Source organism: Crinia signifera, chromosome 5 (assembly GCF_055691185.1).
Source record: "Crinia signifera chromosome 5, ASM5569118v1, whole genome shotgun sequence".
Lineage (NCBI taxonomy): Eukaryota > Metazoa > Chordata > Amphibia > Anura > Myobatrachidae > Crinia > Crinia signifera.
In genome coordinates this window covers 18448055-18463846 of record NC_139221.1, presented here as the reverse complement: position 1 = coordinate 18463846, position 15792 = coordinate 18448055, and the positions used below count along the sequence as shown (strand labels likewise).

The 15792-nt window shown below is 46.9% G+C and overlaps 1 long non-coding RNA gene across 1 annotated transcript; it reads right to left on the bottom strand.

The window, feature by feature from the left end:
- Window positions 1–10120: 10120 nt before the first annotated feature.
- LOC146079385 (uncharacterized) lies at window positions 10121–15574 on the bottom strand. The gene is made up of 3 exons (XR_014474506.1): window positions 15463–15574; window positions 11021–11112; window positions 10121–10732 (listed from the first exon to the last, which is right to left on the bottom strand). It is a non-coding gene; the product is annotated as an uncharacterized LOC146079385 (long non-coding RNA).
- Window positions 15575–15792: the final 218 nt, after the last annotated feature.

Below are 15792 nucleotides of genomic sequence, written 5' to 3'. Positions count from 1 at the left end.
GGCTTGCATTCCTGTGGCCAATGTGTGCTCCTCCGTGGTCCTCCGTGTCATCGCCAGCGAGAGTTTGGAAAAAGTTTACATAAAGAACAATTGACTTATTTAGTTACATGGAATCTTTTTTTCCCCCCTTACTTTGATATAGAGCCGGCTTTGAGGCTGAAGGCTCACTCAAACTCATAGTCATCCTCACCACAAAAGATGAATGTGATCTTCTCGTCGTACAAAGCTCAAGAAGAGACAATAAGGAGATTTATACTGCGGGAATCCCACCAGCCCAGATGGAAACGGATCCACAGATGATAATTTAAACAGGAACGTGGAATGTGAAAACATGGTAAACACAGGGGAAGGCTGAGTGTGTACATGAGATGCATTAGGACGGAGCCGGGAGACAGAGCCCAGCTTTATATGTAATTACAGTTATTCTGAAAAATTGCTCATTTTAGAAACAATATTTGTTTTGTTTAGCTGCAGTCTAGGAGCAGATGTAGGGTTAAACGGCCTCCCGGCGCTCATACCGTATTCATAATGCTGTATTTACGCTACAGAAATGGTTTTATCGTGTACAATACTCCATGCACAGGAAAAACATGTCAGGATAACATGGTATTAAATATTCAGCCACTGAAATATTCAGGAATTGTGGGGCAGCAGATAATCCGCCAAGTTATCGGAAAGGTATATATAGCTCAGTGTGCTGTACGTACATTATAATAATGTCTTAGGCTGGGTACACACCTATAGATACATACCCTCCAACATTGCCCATTCCATTAGGTACAAAATGCTCTGTTCCTGGACTTCCCTGCCAGTGGCAGTTACAGAGGTGATGCTGCAGCACAGTCCAATATTCAAAAAGGGGAGCCACACCTACTGCCACTCCAAACATCACTGTCCTGGACTCACTGGCAGTTGATGGAACCCCCCCTCTTTGAATTTTGGACTGTGCTGGAGTCCAACCTCTGTAACTGCCACTGGCAGGGAAGTCCAGGAACAGAGAATTTTGTACCTAATGGAATGGGTCATGTTGGAGGGTATGTAGATATGTCTGCAGAGGAATTGTGTGGCGTGCTCTGCATACCCACTGCAGGATCAGTCATGACTGACGGCCAGTGGCGTAACAATAGCTCTGCAGTCCCCGTGGTCGATTGGAGGAGCTAGGTAAGTTTGGGCGCAGCAAAGTCTGCAAAAGCTATTGTTAATGGGGCTGCAGCCACCGCCAAATTTCTGCTGCCTGTCTGCACTGAGTTCCAGTGCTTCTGCTCCTCCTCCTGTTAGAATGTCATTTGTAAAATGGCCGCCCCCTTCACAGCAGACAGTTATTAAGGATGCTAGAGGAGACCTAAATAATGGTCTGCTGTAAGGCGGTGGCCATTTTGTATGTGACATTCTAACAAGAGAGGAGCAGGAGCACCGGGACCGAAGACAGCAGGTCCAGAAGGGGGTGAGTGGGGGGGGGGGGGGGGGGTGGGGGGGGGGGTGGTGCACACAATTTAATGGCGGGTGGCGCCCCAATTGCAGTTACACCACTGCTGACTGCACAACTGGATGGGCAGTTACACCCGTCCACACAGTTGCGCTGTCAACCACAGCCGGCTTGTGCAGCGGGTGTAGGGGCAGTTGACGCATCACACATACACACAGCACGATGCGCCAATAGGGACATGTTAGCATCTAAAATGCAGAGAAAAATAGTTTGAGGACCCCTGTTCTATAGCATGTAGAATAATTTTTTTTTTATTGAAGCGCATATTATGTATAATGGGCCTGATCCAGCTTCAGTTGTCATTTCACAAGAGACGGCAGTTGTCTGTAGAGGGCTGTCCAGCACAGGGCAACCCCCCCCCCCCCACCAGTAGAGTCCCTCCCCGTGATGCATTTGCATAATTTTAAGGGTAGCCCCCTTCCAGTAGGGATGGCCGTCAACGCTATTGCCATCGATGGTTGCCATCGATGGTGACAGTGCAATTGGTTTTAACTATTAATGGACATCTCTTTTATTTACTGAGTGGCCTGTGCACTAATCAGAACCTTGGGGCGGGGCTTTACGGGTGTCGGGAGTGGATCTATGCTCCTTGTCCCGGCCCCTTGGCAAAGAAAAAAAAAAGTATTCGGTTATGATTTTACATTGATGGAGGGAAACCATCTGGTTCTCCCCATCCATGGTGAAACTATTCTACATCGGGCATAAACCATTGATGATTTTGAACCATCTTTTGGGAGTGGCTGAGTGTGATGTGATGCAGCCGCCACAGCCTCCCCACCCAAACAGTCCAGACATGCCTTCCTTGTATGGACTGCTCCCAGCAACGCTTTTCCGCCACACCTTGTTAGTGCTACATCACCGCGGTCGCTCCCTCTGCCAGTTCTCGGATTGGGCGCCTAAGTGCAACTGGACTTTAAGACTCGCAGAAATGCGCCCTACTGTGTGTGTGCATGCACGTATCGCCGAATACCGCCGAATACCGCCGAATAGCAATTTTCGCAATGCTGAATTAGCCCCAATATAAAACCGCCGAATAGTAATTTTCGCCGACCTGTGATCCATGATGAATTAGCCCCAATATACGGTAATACTGATAATGATACAATAATACATGATTAGATGTAACAATGAGAGACATCCTGGGATCTTTATTTACCGGTGATCATAAATATCCTTACTGTAGAAAGTAATACAGATAGTGACAAGTGTCTAATAAATATGCAGGAAGGCAGCTCTGCGGAAACGCTGTATAATGCCCCAGGGCGCGCAGCGACTCGGTAATGCTGGCTCGTAAGAACTCAATAGGTTCTGGCTGGTAGCCATGGTGGAACGGAGAAGAACTGTAAGCGCCCGGGAACAATTCACTCTGGGGTCCCATGTGTCCTATATTTTCCACCAGACATCTGTAACTTGGAGCGATCATTCCAAGAACTCAAACTCCTGATGTACCCAGATCGGTTAAGAGAGGAAGAAACTCTTAGATTTTCTTGGGTTATTTAAATGAACAAACACAGAATAAAGTAAAAATGTGCAAATATTATGTCACATATTGGACCCTATTTAAAATCCTGTGAGGTGCACCGGGGACTACTCCAGCGAGTTTCTAGTATTTTAAAAGTGGCAATATATTCAGTGGCGCTGAGAGGAGGGGGGTGTGTGTGTGTGTGTGTGTGTGAGGGTACTCTATACGGGCCCAGGCCTGTTGGAGGGGATAGGCTGTGGTTAGGGCTAGGGTTAGGTTGCAGTTAGGGACAGGCTGGGGTTAGGGCTAGGTTGCAGTTAGGGATAGGCTGGGGTTAGGGATAGGGTTAGGTTGCAGTTAGGGATAGGCTGTGGTTAGGGATAGGGTTAGGTTGCAGTTAGGGATAGGCTGGGGTTAGGGATAGGATTAGGTTGCAGTTAGAGATAGGCTGTGGTTAGGGATAGGGTTAGGTTGCAGTTAGGGCTAGGCTGAGGTTAGGGATAGGATTAGGTTGCAGTTAGGGACAGGCTGGGGTTAGGGCTAGGTTGCAGTTAGGGATAGGCTGGGGTTAGGGATAGGGTTAGGTTGCAGTTAGGGACAGGCTGGGGTTAGGGCTAGGTTGCAGTTAGGGATAGGGTTAGGTTGCAGTTAGGGACAGGCTGGGGTTAGGTTGCAGTTAGGGATAGGCTGGGGTTAGGGATAGGGTTAGGTTGCAGTTAGGGATAGGCTGTGGTTAGGGATAGGGTTAGGTTGCAGTTAGGGATAGGCTGTGGTTAGGGCTAGGGTTAGGTTGCAGTTAGGGCTAGGATGAGGTTAGGGACAGGGTTAGGTTGCAGTTAGGGATAGGCTGTGGTTAGGGTTAGGTTGCAGTTAGGGATAGGCTGTGGTTAGGGCTAGGGTTAGGTTGCAGTTAGGGCTAGGATGAGGTTAGGGATAGGATTAGGTTGCAGTTAGCGTTAGGCTGAGGTTAGGGATAGGGTTAGGTTGCAGTTAGGGATAGGCTGTGGTTAGGGATAGGGTTAGGTTGCAGTTAGGGACAGGCTGGGGTTAGGGCTAGGTTGCAGTTAGGGATAGGCTGGGGTTAGGGATAGGGTTAAGTTGCAGTTAGGGATAGGCCGTGGTTAGGGATAGGGTTAGGTTGCAGTTAGGGACAGGCTGGGGTTAGGGCTAAGTTGCAGTTAGGGATAGGCTGGGGTTAGCGATAGGATTAGGTTGCAGTTAGGGATAGGCTGAGGTTAGGGATAGGATTAGGTTGCAGTTAGGGATAGGCTGGGGTTAGGGATAGGATTAGGTTGCAGTTAGAGATAGGCTGTGGTTAGGGATAGGGTTAGGTTGCAGTTAGGGCTAGGCTGAGGTTAGGGATAGGATTAGGTTGCAGTTAGGGACAGGCTGGGGTTAGGGCTAGGTTGCAGTTAGGGATAGGCTGGGGTTAGGGTTAGGTTGCAGTTAGGGACAGGCTGGGGTTAGGGCTAGGTTGCAGTTAGGGATAGGCTGGGGTTAGGGATAGGGCTAGGTTGCAGTTAGGGATAGGCTGGGGTTAGGGATAGGGTTAGGTTGCAGTTAGGGATGGGCTGCAGTTAGGGATAGGGTTAGTTTGCAGTTAGGGACAGGCTGAGGTTAGCGCTAGGGTACGGTTGCAGTTAGGGACAGGCTGAGGTTAGCGCTAGGGTACGGTTGCAGTTAGCAATAGGCTGCGGTTAGGGGTAGGGTTAGATGTGTGGATAGAGATAGGCTTTGATTAGGGCTGATTTAGGATAGGGTTAGGGCTAATAGCAGACAGTGAAGCCTTGTCAACATGCCGACCTCTAAAATATTGTTGTCATCATGATATCAATGTTCACATAAAGGGCCTTATTTTGGTTCATTCTTTCTGACAAAATCCTTCTTAGATGGGCAAAACCATGTGCACTGCAGGTGGGGCAGATGTAACATGTGCAGAGAGAATTAGATTTGGGTGGGGTTTTACTTCAAAGTGAGATCTATATTGCAGTGTACTCTTGTTTTACTCTTAATAAATTTGTTTGTATTAACAGTACCCTCTCAGCATATTTGCTTGTCATCACACACACCCTCAGTATTCAACAGAATATACTCTCTATCCACCTTATATACACGTGTATAGCCCAGCATTTACACTTAACCTTTATATCGTATTTAGGGGTACACAAGTTCCGGTATTACATTAGCGCAGGTCTCCATACCCCCTGCTCCCAAAATTATCTATTGGAGGGTGGCCCCCTCCCCTGGAGACCAGCAGCAACTACAAGATTACACCGGTGAGCGCAGTATCTATACGCATACCCCCAGTGTAAAAATAAAGCAGCCAGTATTTTCCCTGCACAGAAACAAAATTACTCACCCAAATCTAATTCTCTCTGCACATGTTACATCTGCCCCCCTGCAGTGCACATGGTTTTGCCCATCTAAGAAGGATTTTGTCAGAAAGAATAAACCAAAATAAGGCCCAAAGTCCCTGAGTCCAGAAGTACGATAAGTATAACCTATCTACATCGCTACTACTGTACCTGAAATGGCATCGCTATAGTCTTACCTCCTCATACAGCGCCACACCACAGGGATTACACATGGGACACTGTATCCGTGTGATGGAGAAAGCAGGAATGACATATTTAGGAAACGGTTGTCTTAAACAAAAATAGAACTTCATTACGGATCATTTTCGTAAACCTATATTTTCCTGATTACTTACTCAATCTAAATGTCAGCGAGCGTAAGTGGTTATTTTGCTTTTTTTTTTCAAAGAGACCAAAAACCTGGCTCCAACAATAACAAAATCAATCCCAAAGCCGACTGTTTTCACGAGCAGTTAGTTAAAGGATTGTGTCTTTAAGTGGGATAAGAATAAAGCAGCGTTACACAACCGGCGGTAATATGGACTGTATTACGGAGCAATTGTTACAATTCTCCAAAATGGAAGCTATATTTAAGACCCTTATAAAATTGTTTAACATCGATATTACTTTAAAATTGAAAACTGCTGTATATCTTGAAAATGAAGAATGTGATTTGGCTGGAAAACGACCACAATTACAGCAAGAAACATACTTTGAATGTCACAAGTGGGACGGTGGCTTTCGTGTAGTTTGTTTTCATTACAGCAAAATACCAACACTGTTGCGTTTTTTTTGCAGAAAAATCGTTTTAGGTTTTCGACCCTTGTAATATTGGCTTTTACATCTGCGCTTTAAAGTCTATTCCTGGACTCTTAATGACAGTAAGTATATGTTGTATACAGTCACAGCCTTTACCTACTATAGACAATGAGGCCGATTCACAGTGGGGAGGGAGGGACGAGGACGGTGGCGGCGCTGGGCCATGGGAACGACCAGCGGTTTATGTACGTCCCCATGAAAATGCTGGGTGTTAACATGGATACGCGGACGGGCCGGTGCCCTCCAGGGGGCGCGCAGGCTGACGTCACATGACCATGCTGACCGCCGCTGCCCTGTCTTCGTCCCGGTCTTCGTCCCGGTTCCAGCAAATAAAAGTCAGTTAAGACTGACTTTTATTTGCGATGGTGACCATCGAATGATTTCCCCAACAGCGACTGTCTTCTTTACAGATCCCCTCACATGGTTGTAAGGGGAAATGATGGTGGGGGGAGGGGGGTATTTGGCAGGGCGGCCTCTCTTGGGCTTGGTAAGCTGCGATCTTCGCCAAGCCAACCTGAACCAGGCCTAATTTTTTTTTCTTTTTACAGTCTACAGATCAAGGTTTTTTTCCTTAACTAGCCCCAAAGGTGTCCAGGGATGAAAAGATTAATTGTTTAATTTTTGTTCTTCAATGTGCTCCCCCCGCACAATGACCCCCGCTCTCACCGATAATGGGACTGCTCACATCCCCAGGTTTGTTGCTTCTCTGCTGCCAGCCCGCCAAAACCACAGGATCTACCTGTCTGTGGCCCCGGCGCTCCTCATGATACAATGAAAAAATGTCCCTCCTCAATAACTGTCTGCTGTGAGGGAGCAACCATATTATGAGGGGCATTTATAATGGCAACAGGAGGCGCAGACAGGAAGATCTGCTGGTCCCAGCAGGCCAGCAGTGGAGCAGTAACAGACCTGATGACCACGGTCCTGTTAGTGGAGCAGCAATAGCCCCCACAGACGCCTGGCACCCAAACTTAAAGTGCCTCCAAGCCACCGCAGGGTCTGCAGAGCTATTGTTATGCCACAGGCTGCAAATGCTTGGAGCCCAGTGATTAGGTGATTGCCACCCCACCCCTGTGTACAGATGGGAGATGGAGGCCGCTGCTGTCAGTGGCCCTCCTTCCCAATGGCCGGGCAAGGGCTGCGTTTTCCGGGGCACTCCCAGAAATTGTCAATATGCCACCCACAAATGGCTACCGGTTGTCAATCACCTCTCGAATGGCTGGCTAAATTTTCAGGGGTTTCCTGTACGCGCACTGTGTACCGGGAACTGCTGGAAAATAATGGAGCTGTATTACGTTGGATAACTGGAACTGCTGGCAGACATGGGAACAATAGATCAAAATGAACTAGGTAATTAACTAGACCTGGCTGGTACCGGTAGAGCCAAGCTGGAGTTGGTGATTAACCGGACCGGGCTGGTACCAGAGGACCAATTAGCTGTGCTGCACTTGGTGGTTTTCTGGACCGGCTAGAAGTAGAGGGCCATGATGGACTTGGTGATTAACTGGACTAGTTAGAATGAGGGGACCAAGCTCAACATGGTGGTCAGCTGGAATCGGAGACTGAAGCTGGCTTTTACATGGCACAGGCGCTCTCACTCTGTCCGGAAGCTCCCTTTATAGCCCATCTTGAATCAGGATTGGTGAAGTGGGGCAGCTGACATGCCAGAGTCCTGTGAGTGGTCAGACCTGGTCTGGTCAGCTGACCTGTGGGAAGATGGCAGCACCAATAAGACGGATCCGTCGGGAGTCCGGCACATGGAACACCACCTGGCAGCACAGCAATTACAGCATGAGGAACATGATTGTTATTATTACTACTATAGGGGGGAAGTTGAGTGCAAGAATATTAAAGTGCCACGGTCATGTGAATGAATCTGCGCGCCAGAAAATAGAACTTTATTGCTCATCTGTCCTTTATTGCATCATAATATAACCATTTATGAGTTGAGGACCCTGGTACCACAGGGACTCAACGCTGAGTTTGAACTTAAATGGTTCCTCTAGTGTTGGTATAATTATCCTTTAATTGGTCTCCTATTCGCCCCCCCCCCTTCTTTTGCATTGTACTTGTGGTTACTAATGTGTTTATGTAAATTTTTGCACATTTTGTATATTGATACCAGTCTAAATGATTTTATTATCAACCCCATCCTGATCTTATTCTTTTTCTTGTTTTATGTATAAACATCCGTGGAATGACATATCTGTGTCACTGATATCTGGGAGCCGCTCCGTTATAACGCGGCTTGCGTGTCAAATCATTTCCTGGTATGCGTTCCAACAAGCGGAAGTGACGGAGACGCACTTCCGGAAACGGACCCACGCTGCCGCATCACTCATTCCTTCCGGCATCACAGCATGCCCGTAGACACGTGCAGAAACAAACAGGCTTTGAAGAACTGGAACGTACTTCACTTATCCACTTTGCGCATCTATTATATGTATTTTATGAACTTTTATATGAAATTCTGTATACATTTATGTCTGTTGGATTTGTGGAAACTGTTTTAGTGTCTTTTAAATTAGATATTTATATTTTTATGGTTAAAGTTCAACCCGGGTTTTGGTACTTTCCCTAGACCGGGGCAGGATTGTTCCCACCCCCGTATCAAGGTTTGGGTATAAAAACCCCTTACTGGGACACCATCATTACACCCTGAGGAAGGATTATATTCGAAACGCGTTGGTGTATATGGAAGGAGATACAGACAACTCTTGGATAGACCCTGGCCATCGGTCCCACCTGCTCCCTACTCAATCCGGATGAGAGGTTTCTGTGGTGGTAATCCAGAGTTTTCTGTTCCCCTATCCTTTTCCCATTTTTTAGACTTTTTGGGTGAGATTCTATGGTTTGCGCTAAATGCGCATGTTTTATTCGCGCACCACATCGCCGCAAATCGCATTTTTCAAAATCGCACTTTTCAGTCAAAATTCGATTATTTAATGTGATGCGCATTTGAGGCTGAAAAGTGCGAAGAGGGGCGATTTGCAGTGAAGAGGTGCGATTTTTAGTAACCAAAAAGTGAGATTTCTTCCGCCGGTCATGTGCGAGTTTTGGACCAACCGGAGTGCGAATTACAAAACTGTCTCCGCATCACTAAGAACCCCACAACCTATTGGCCCACCTGTGTCCCCTCCATTATGCATCACACCCCCTATATAAAGGGGCATTGGCGCCATTTCACTCTTTGATAGGAAGTAAGGAGCATGGAGAGGAGCAGTGGAAGCGTGAGTTCAGGAAGAGGTGTTGGTGGCAGAGTGAGGAGTGGCAGAGGGAGCAGTGGCAGAGTGATGAGTGGCAGAGGGAGCAGTGGCAGAGGAAGCAGTGGCAGAGGGAGCAGTGGCAGAGGGAGCAGTGGCAGCAGCCAGTCAAGTGTGAGAGGCAGCAGTGTGGCAGGCAGCATGGCCACAGCAAGGCCAGCCTCAGCCCAGACCCTGGGCGTCCAGCCCCAGCAGGAGGAGGTTGAGGATCCGCTGGCATCCCCATCCTACAGCCAAGCCCTAGACCATACCCCACACCAGCTGCAGGAGGGCCACATGTCAGAGGTGGAGGAAGATGCTGGTGAGGAGGAGGAAGACACTGGCATGGAGGAGGAGGGCGACATGGCTGGTGTTGAAAATGAGGAGGAGGAGGAGGAGGTGGTAGCTGGTCGCACCAAAAGTGGCCGGATGGTGAGATTTTCTTATGAAGAAAATGTGGCACTTGTCCGGGCTATCATGCCAGTGTTCGAGCGTCTGCTCGGAAAAAGCAACTACAAGACCACTGCCCAGCGCAAACGGGCTATATGGAAGGACATCACCCAGGCGGTGAAAGCTGTCAGTAATCACAAGCGCCTGGTCCGCAATGTGAAAAAGCGGTTTAACGATATAAAACGCCAGTTAAAACATAAAATGGCCCTGGAGATGGAGGAGGCCACCAGGACTGGAAGAGGAAGCCCCACCACTGTCAGCTACAATGCGTATGAGGTGAAGCTGAAGCGCATCATACCCCCTGAGGTCCTGCCTGGCATGCATGTGGCGGATTCCGACAGGCCACAAACGCCACCGCGAGCTGGTAAGTGTGACCCCATGCAATCTTTAACATACATGCCAATGTATTATACCTGTAATGTGCACTTGTATTGTTATGCTTTGTAAAGTGCTGCTGTGGAACTACATAGCCCAGCAAGGTCATGCACAAGAAAATGTCTGCTCCTACTTTGAAATTGCTGATAATGCTGGGCCCTGTAGTTCCACAACTACTCATATTGATTAACAGTGTACCATTCTTTCTAGCAGACTAACATGTATGTGTAGAAAAACCCTGTGGTGTACTGGTGGTTTAGCTGCCATGCCTACATACCACCGATTATCCAATAGTTGTCATGTGTACACTAGTTTACTACTAAGCTTTAAATGAAATATTTGACTATAAACCAAAAAAAAGGTGGTCAAGATATAATGCAGTCCTTATCCATTGGGTATTGTCCATTATTGTAAATTCAATGCATGTTTTCAGAAAATGCTTAGCCTTAGCAATGTCCATAATGCCTGTCCATCTTTCCTTGTACAGATTGTCCGTCCCGAAGTGCTGCGGCATCCAAGAGAAGAAGGCCCGTTGCTGCTGAATCTGCGGAAGCAGGTAAATGAACAAACCACACCCCATTACACATACAGTACACACACCCATGTTACATCAACAAGATCTCACACTACATTCAGCTCCTGCTGCTACATTGCTACAGAAATGAATGTAATCTGAGCTAGCCATGTGATATATTATTAATGCCAATGTTGCATGCTGTATCGGGGTACATGTGTAAGTGCATAACACCCCGAGGTATGTGCGTCAGCCATCTATAGCCCTATGTAAAACAGTGTAGACGACAGTGTGGCCTATATATGCATCAATACTTACCTCTTCATCTGTATCCAACTAGGGAGCAACACAACAGATTCTTCAATAGTGGTGCTAGACGAAATGGACATCATTTTTGATCCGGTCGACACCTTTGCGGCAGAGGAAGAAATGCAGACCTCATCACAGAGTGATCTTCCCCCGAATGGGGTGTCTCCCAACCCACCCCCAACCACCCACCCACCCCATACAGCAGCTACTGCTTCCCAAGTAGCTAACTCCTTGGTTAATTTCAAGGACAAACAGTTAGAATTCATGGCCTCCCAAAGCCTCCAAATAGGTAATATACAGGGGTACATGCGTGACACCTTCCTTCAGTTACGCAAAATTGCACGTAGTGTACGGGTAGGTGTAGGCACTCAAGTGCGCATTGCCAACAGTATTGACACCCGTTTTGCAGAACTAACTGCTGCAATAAGGGAGCAGAATAGGCATATTGGAAGCCTGGCGCAAAGTCTCACAGCACTAACCCAAACATGCACAGCACTAACCCAAACATGCACAGCGCAGACCAATGCCTTACTAGCTATGCAGGCCCAAATACAGCAGCAGGAAGCCAATGTGGGAGGTGGCACTGCATCAACCCTCAGCAGTGTATCCAGCACCCCAATAAGTGGCTCCCCCACTTCCCCACCCCGTCGTAGTGTGAGGACCCGTGGTGGGCTTAGTGCAGGGTCTAGAAGTGGTGTAGGGCTGCCTGATGCTGGGAGAAGGTAGCTGCTATATCAGTGTGTTTAGTCATTGAAATGCCAAAGATCTTTGTACATGGCCCCACAGTTGTTATTTACCACATGTCAAAATGCAGAATGCTTCACCAAAAAAAAAAACAAGTAAAAATTGCTAACCGCATACCATTGTGTTTGTGTCTTTTTCTCAATATAAATTAATGTGTGAATTATAACATATTGTAATGGTATATGACTATGGGATTGCACTAAAGTAGTGTGGTATAACTCCTTGGCTGGCAAAGGTTGTGGATCTACATATTCCAGCAGGCTCTGACACTCATGGTTTGGACTGTAATGGTTGTAGTGTGTCTGGGCATGCTGGCACATGTAGTTCCACAACACCAGTGAGCCATGTTTGACTGCAAACTTCATTCATACATGTATCAACAGTACTTAGAAGGTAGATAGCAGCAAGGGATAGGTCAGCACCACCATGTGCATCCGTTGGGGACTGGTGTTAGGTTAAATGTGGGTGGAAACAGATGGTATTGGTCAATAATTTGTTTATGAGTACACTTACAACACTGGTACATTTTGGAGTACAGGGCACATGTGCTTAGCAGAAAAGTAACGGCTGCTGATGTATGTCCGCAACAACTTCTTTATAGCAAGTAACAGTTGAGTAAAATGCTTAGACAAAGTGGCCTGTGATACCACCAAGGCCCATGAGGTCACAGACTGAGTGGAGGCTGTGGAAAAATAGTAGAGGGCACACATTAATTTGTGCTGGGCAGACACTACATAGCTGGCACCTACAAAATGGTACAATTCATCTCTCACCTGCTCATATAACTCCTACAGGGTAATGGGGTTCAGCGTAACCATCCCCACAACCTGTTGATCCGACAGGTAGTCCAGGTACAGGCGACCACCATACATACGTGGGGTACCCAGTAGTGGGGGGGCTACCAGGATCTGTTGGCCAGCTTCCTCCCTCCTGCGTTGCTCCTCCAAATGGGACACATCACAGATAAGCAACTTGACAATAGTCATCAAAATCTACATCATAAACCCTCACAGGTGTCCTTACTGATGTTGGGGTTAATGTAGGGGGGTTGGTGAGTGATAATGAAGGCACCTGTGTTGAAATTAACCATGTGTGCACTTGGCCAAAATGAGTTCTGTGCAAATTCGCCAAACAGAACCAGGTCTGAAATAAGTGCGATAATTAGACACCTAAAAAGTGCGAATTGCGAATGCGCATAGCATTAAATAAGCGGTTTGTATACTTTTGTATTGGAAAACATCTGGATGCGATAAAAGTGCGAATTAATCTCGCGCTTTTGGTCCGCATACCTTTACGCACATAATATGCGATTTCTGTCCCTTAACGCATTACATCAAATTTGCGATTTCAATGAAAAATGCGATATCGCCATTTTGTGGTCTAAATAACGCCAAAAAACGGAAATCGCATCCCATAGAATGTCACCCTTTATCTGTATTGGAGTTACTTTTTATTCGCAATAAACCGTCCAGTTTTTGGAAAACACGCCTCTCAACTCTGGGGATTTATTACACCGGCTGGGACGCATCAAAGAAACCCCTATGTGAACATAGGGCATATCCATCAGGTCAGTAGTATCTGCGGCAGATTGTATGTGTGTGATGTGCACATAGGGACCTAACATCAGGTCAGTTGTAATCTCCCCGTGTTGGAATAGAAGTATACAAGACCCTATGAATTTGAGCCAGTAAAAGAAACCTTTCTGTACATATAGGGACCAACACCAAGGTCAGTGTGGTCCTATAGGATACCTACTCGAGGATATTGGGCATTTAATACTTACCAGATCCAACCAGCGCTGGGAAGCTACCCTCTACTTTTGTTTTTGTATATGTGTTAAGTAGTGGTGCTCCTGGTTAGCAATCCAGCTGCGGTTGAGAGCGCTGGACAACTAAGAATCTATCCTGTTGTTATCATAATATATGCGTTTGAGTTTTCAGGAAATATGCAAATGATGTTGTATTTTAGCAAGAAAAGTGTCTTTATTAAACAAAAATGGTCAAGAAAAAAAGAAAATGGGGTAAATTTAGGTGGCAGTAAAATAAAAATGAGCAAGTAAGTTCGGCTTAGTGACACCATGTTGCGCTGGAGGTGGAGTAGATTTAAGATGTGCAGAGAGATTTAGATGTAATAGGGGCGTGTCCTAGCTTAGAACTAATTTGCAGTATAAAAATAAAGCTGTCCTGAAAGTATGGGCTACATGCAAAAGCAGCCCATATTTACCATGCATGCAGGCATGCAAAAAAAAAAAAAAGAGGCATATTTGCTCACAATGTAACATGGTTTGTACCAGATACTAAGGGCCTTATTCTGGTTAGGTCGGTGAAACGTACATACAGTCCGTTTCACCGTACGTTTCCCGTACGCTCGCGGTGAGCGAAAGTCCGCCCACAGAACAGCCGCACACGGACGGTCACAAACACCGACAATGGGGAGTGGCGTACACCACCGTGCACGGACGGATCTCCCTCTTAGCCACCGATACCTGGCGTACATCAGAGCGTACGCCACCGTGCACGGACGGATCTCGTCCGTTTTCACACCGACACCTTCCGTATATCTGAGCGTACTCCACAGTGCAAGTAGAAATTGAGTCCAAAAACATCCTTGTTGCTCTTAGATGTGGTTTATGTGTCTTTTTCCTAATAAAAAACTGGTATGTTTGTGTTACAGTGAAAAAGTTGACACATGTCGACTTCTGTGAATTGACTGTGTCCAGCTTTTTAAAGTATACAAAAACACTTTCTGAATGGGTGTAGATGGTTATAAACTAACTACCTTGACATATATAAGCAGGTCTTAGAATGAATCTTACATACCTCCCAACTTTCGTGCCGAAGAAATAGGGACACTCGCACGGAGCGCCCGAAAAGGGGGCGGGGTGTATGCAAATGAGGGTGTGGCTTATGCTAATTAGCTGCAACCTCATTTTTATACGAGAATAGACGCTGTGTGCATGCGCACAGCGTCTATTCTATTAGATTGGGGGGTCTCCCAACTGCCACCCCCCGCAGCGGGACAATGCCTGCCGCGGGTGGGACAGCGGGACAGGACCCGAAAATCGGGACTGTCCCGCTGTAATCGTGACAGTTGGGAGGTATGATCTTACCTAAAATTAAACCAACCTTTACATGTAGAGAAGTGTAGAAAGATAAGGTTCCAATGTGTTTGAGTGCTGTGTGTGGCTTGCAGGTAGTGAAATAATGGTTTTCACTTAATATCCTGCAGCATTGCTTATTACATTCAGGTGTATGTGTTTTAGTAATTAGCAGACCCAGGCGTCCGCTCTCATGCGGTATCTCTAGGGGTGGTCATGAGCACTCTGTTTTTGTGCCAAAATGCACGGCGCGTTTGCCGATGGAGGCGGTTGTAGCACCGTACATTTTGTGTGCACACCTCCGTGTACGCCCATGTTTATCCCCAGTTTTCCTCATTATTCTGGCCGCTCCCCTAAAAACGCCCCCATGCCGCCCACAATGACCGTACTCTTGCGGACAGGTGAGCGGTCGCCGCACTTGCGCATTGCGAAAGATACGCATGCGCAGATGAAAAAAAAACCCGATCCACCCGTATACGGTCCCACTGTGCCAAGCAGAATAACCCCCTGAGTTACTGTACTTGCTTTTTCTGCTGTACTCCCACCTCAGAATCAGGCCCTGTATATGAGAAATGCAGAATGGTAATTCTGGACACTTTCCTGCCCTCACCGGTAACTCCTTAGCGCTCTGTGCCATTGGACTCATCATTCAGTTACTCCGGGAGGAAGGCGACGATGAGCAGAGGTATCAGTGTCCCCTCTGTGCTCGTTACATGTGGTAGAGATTATTGCTGTCTGTGAGGCACTGTCATAGCGGCCCCCCCTGATTATTCCTACTGAGGATAATGAATAATGGATGTCTCCTCGCTGTGGTTTTGCTCTCTGACAGTGTAATGTAAAAACATGTTTGCTGGAAAATCCTCCAGTACATTTGTTGCGTTTCAAATCATCATTAAATAACCATATTTAAAGCGAAATATGCGACATCAGAAAGTGAGCA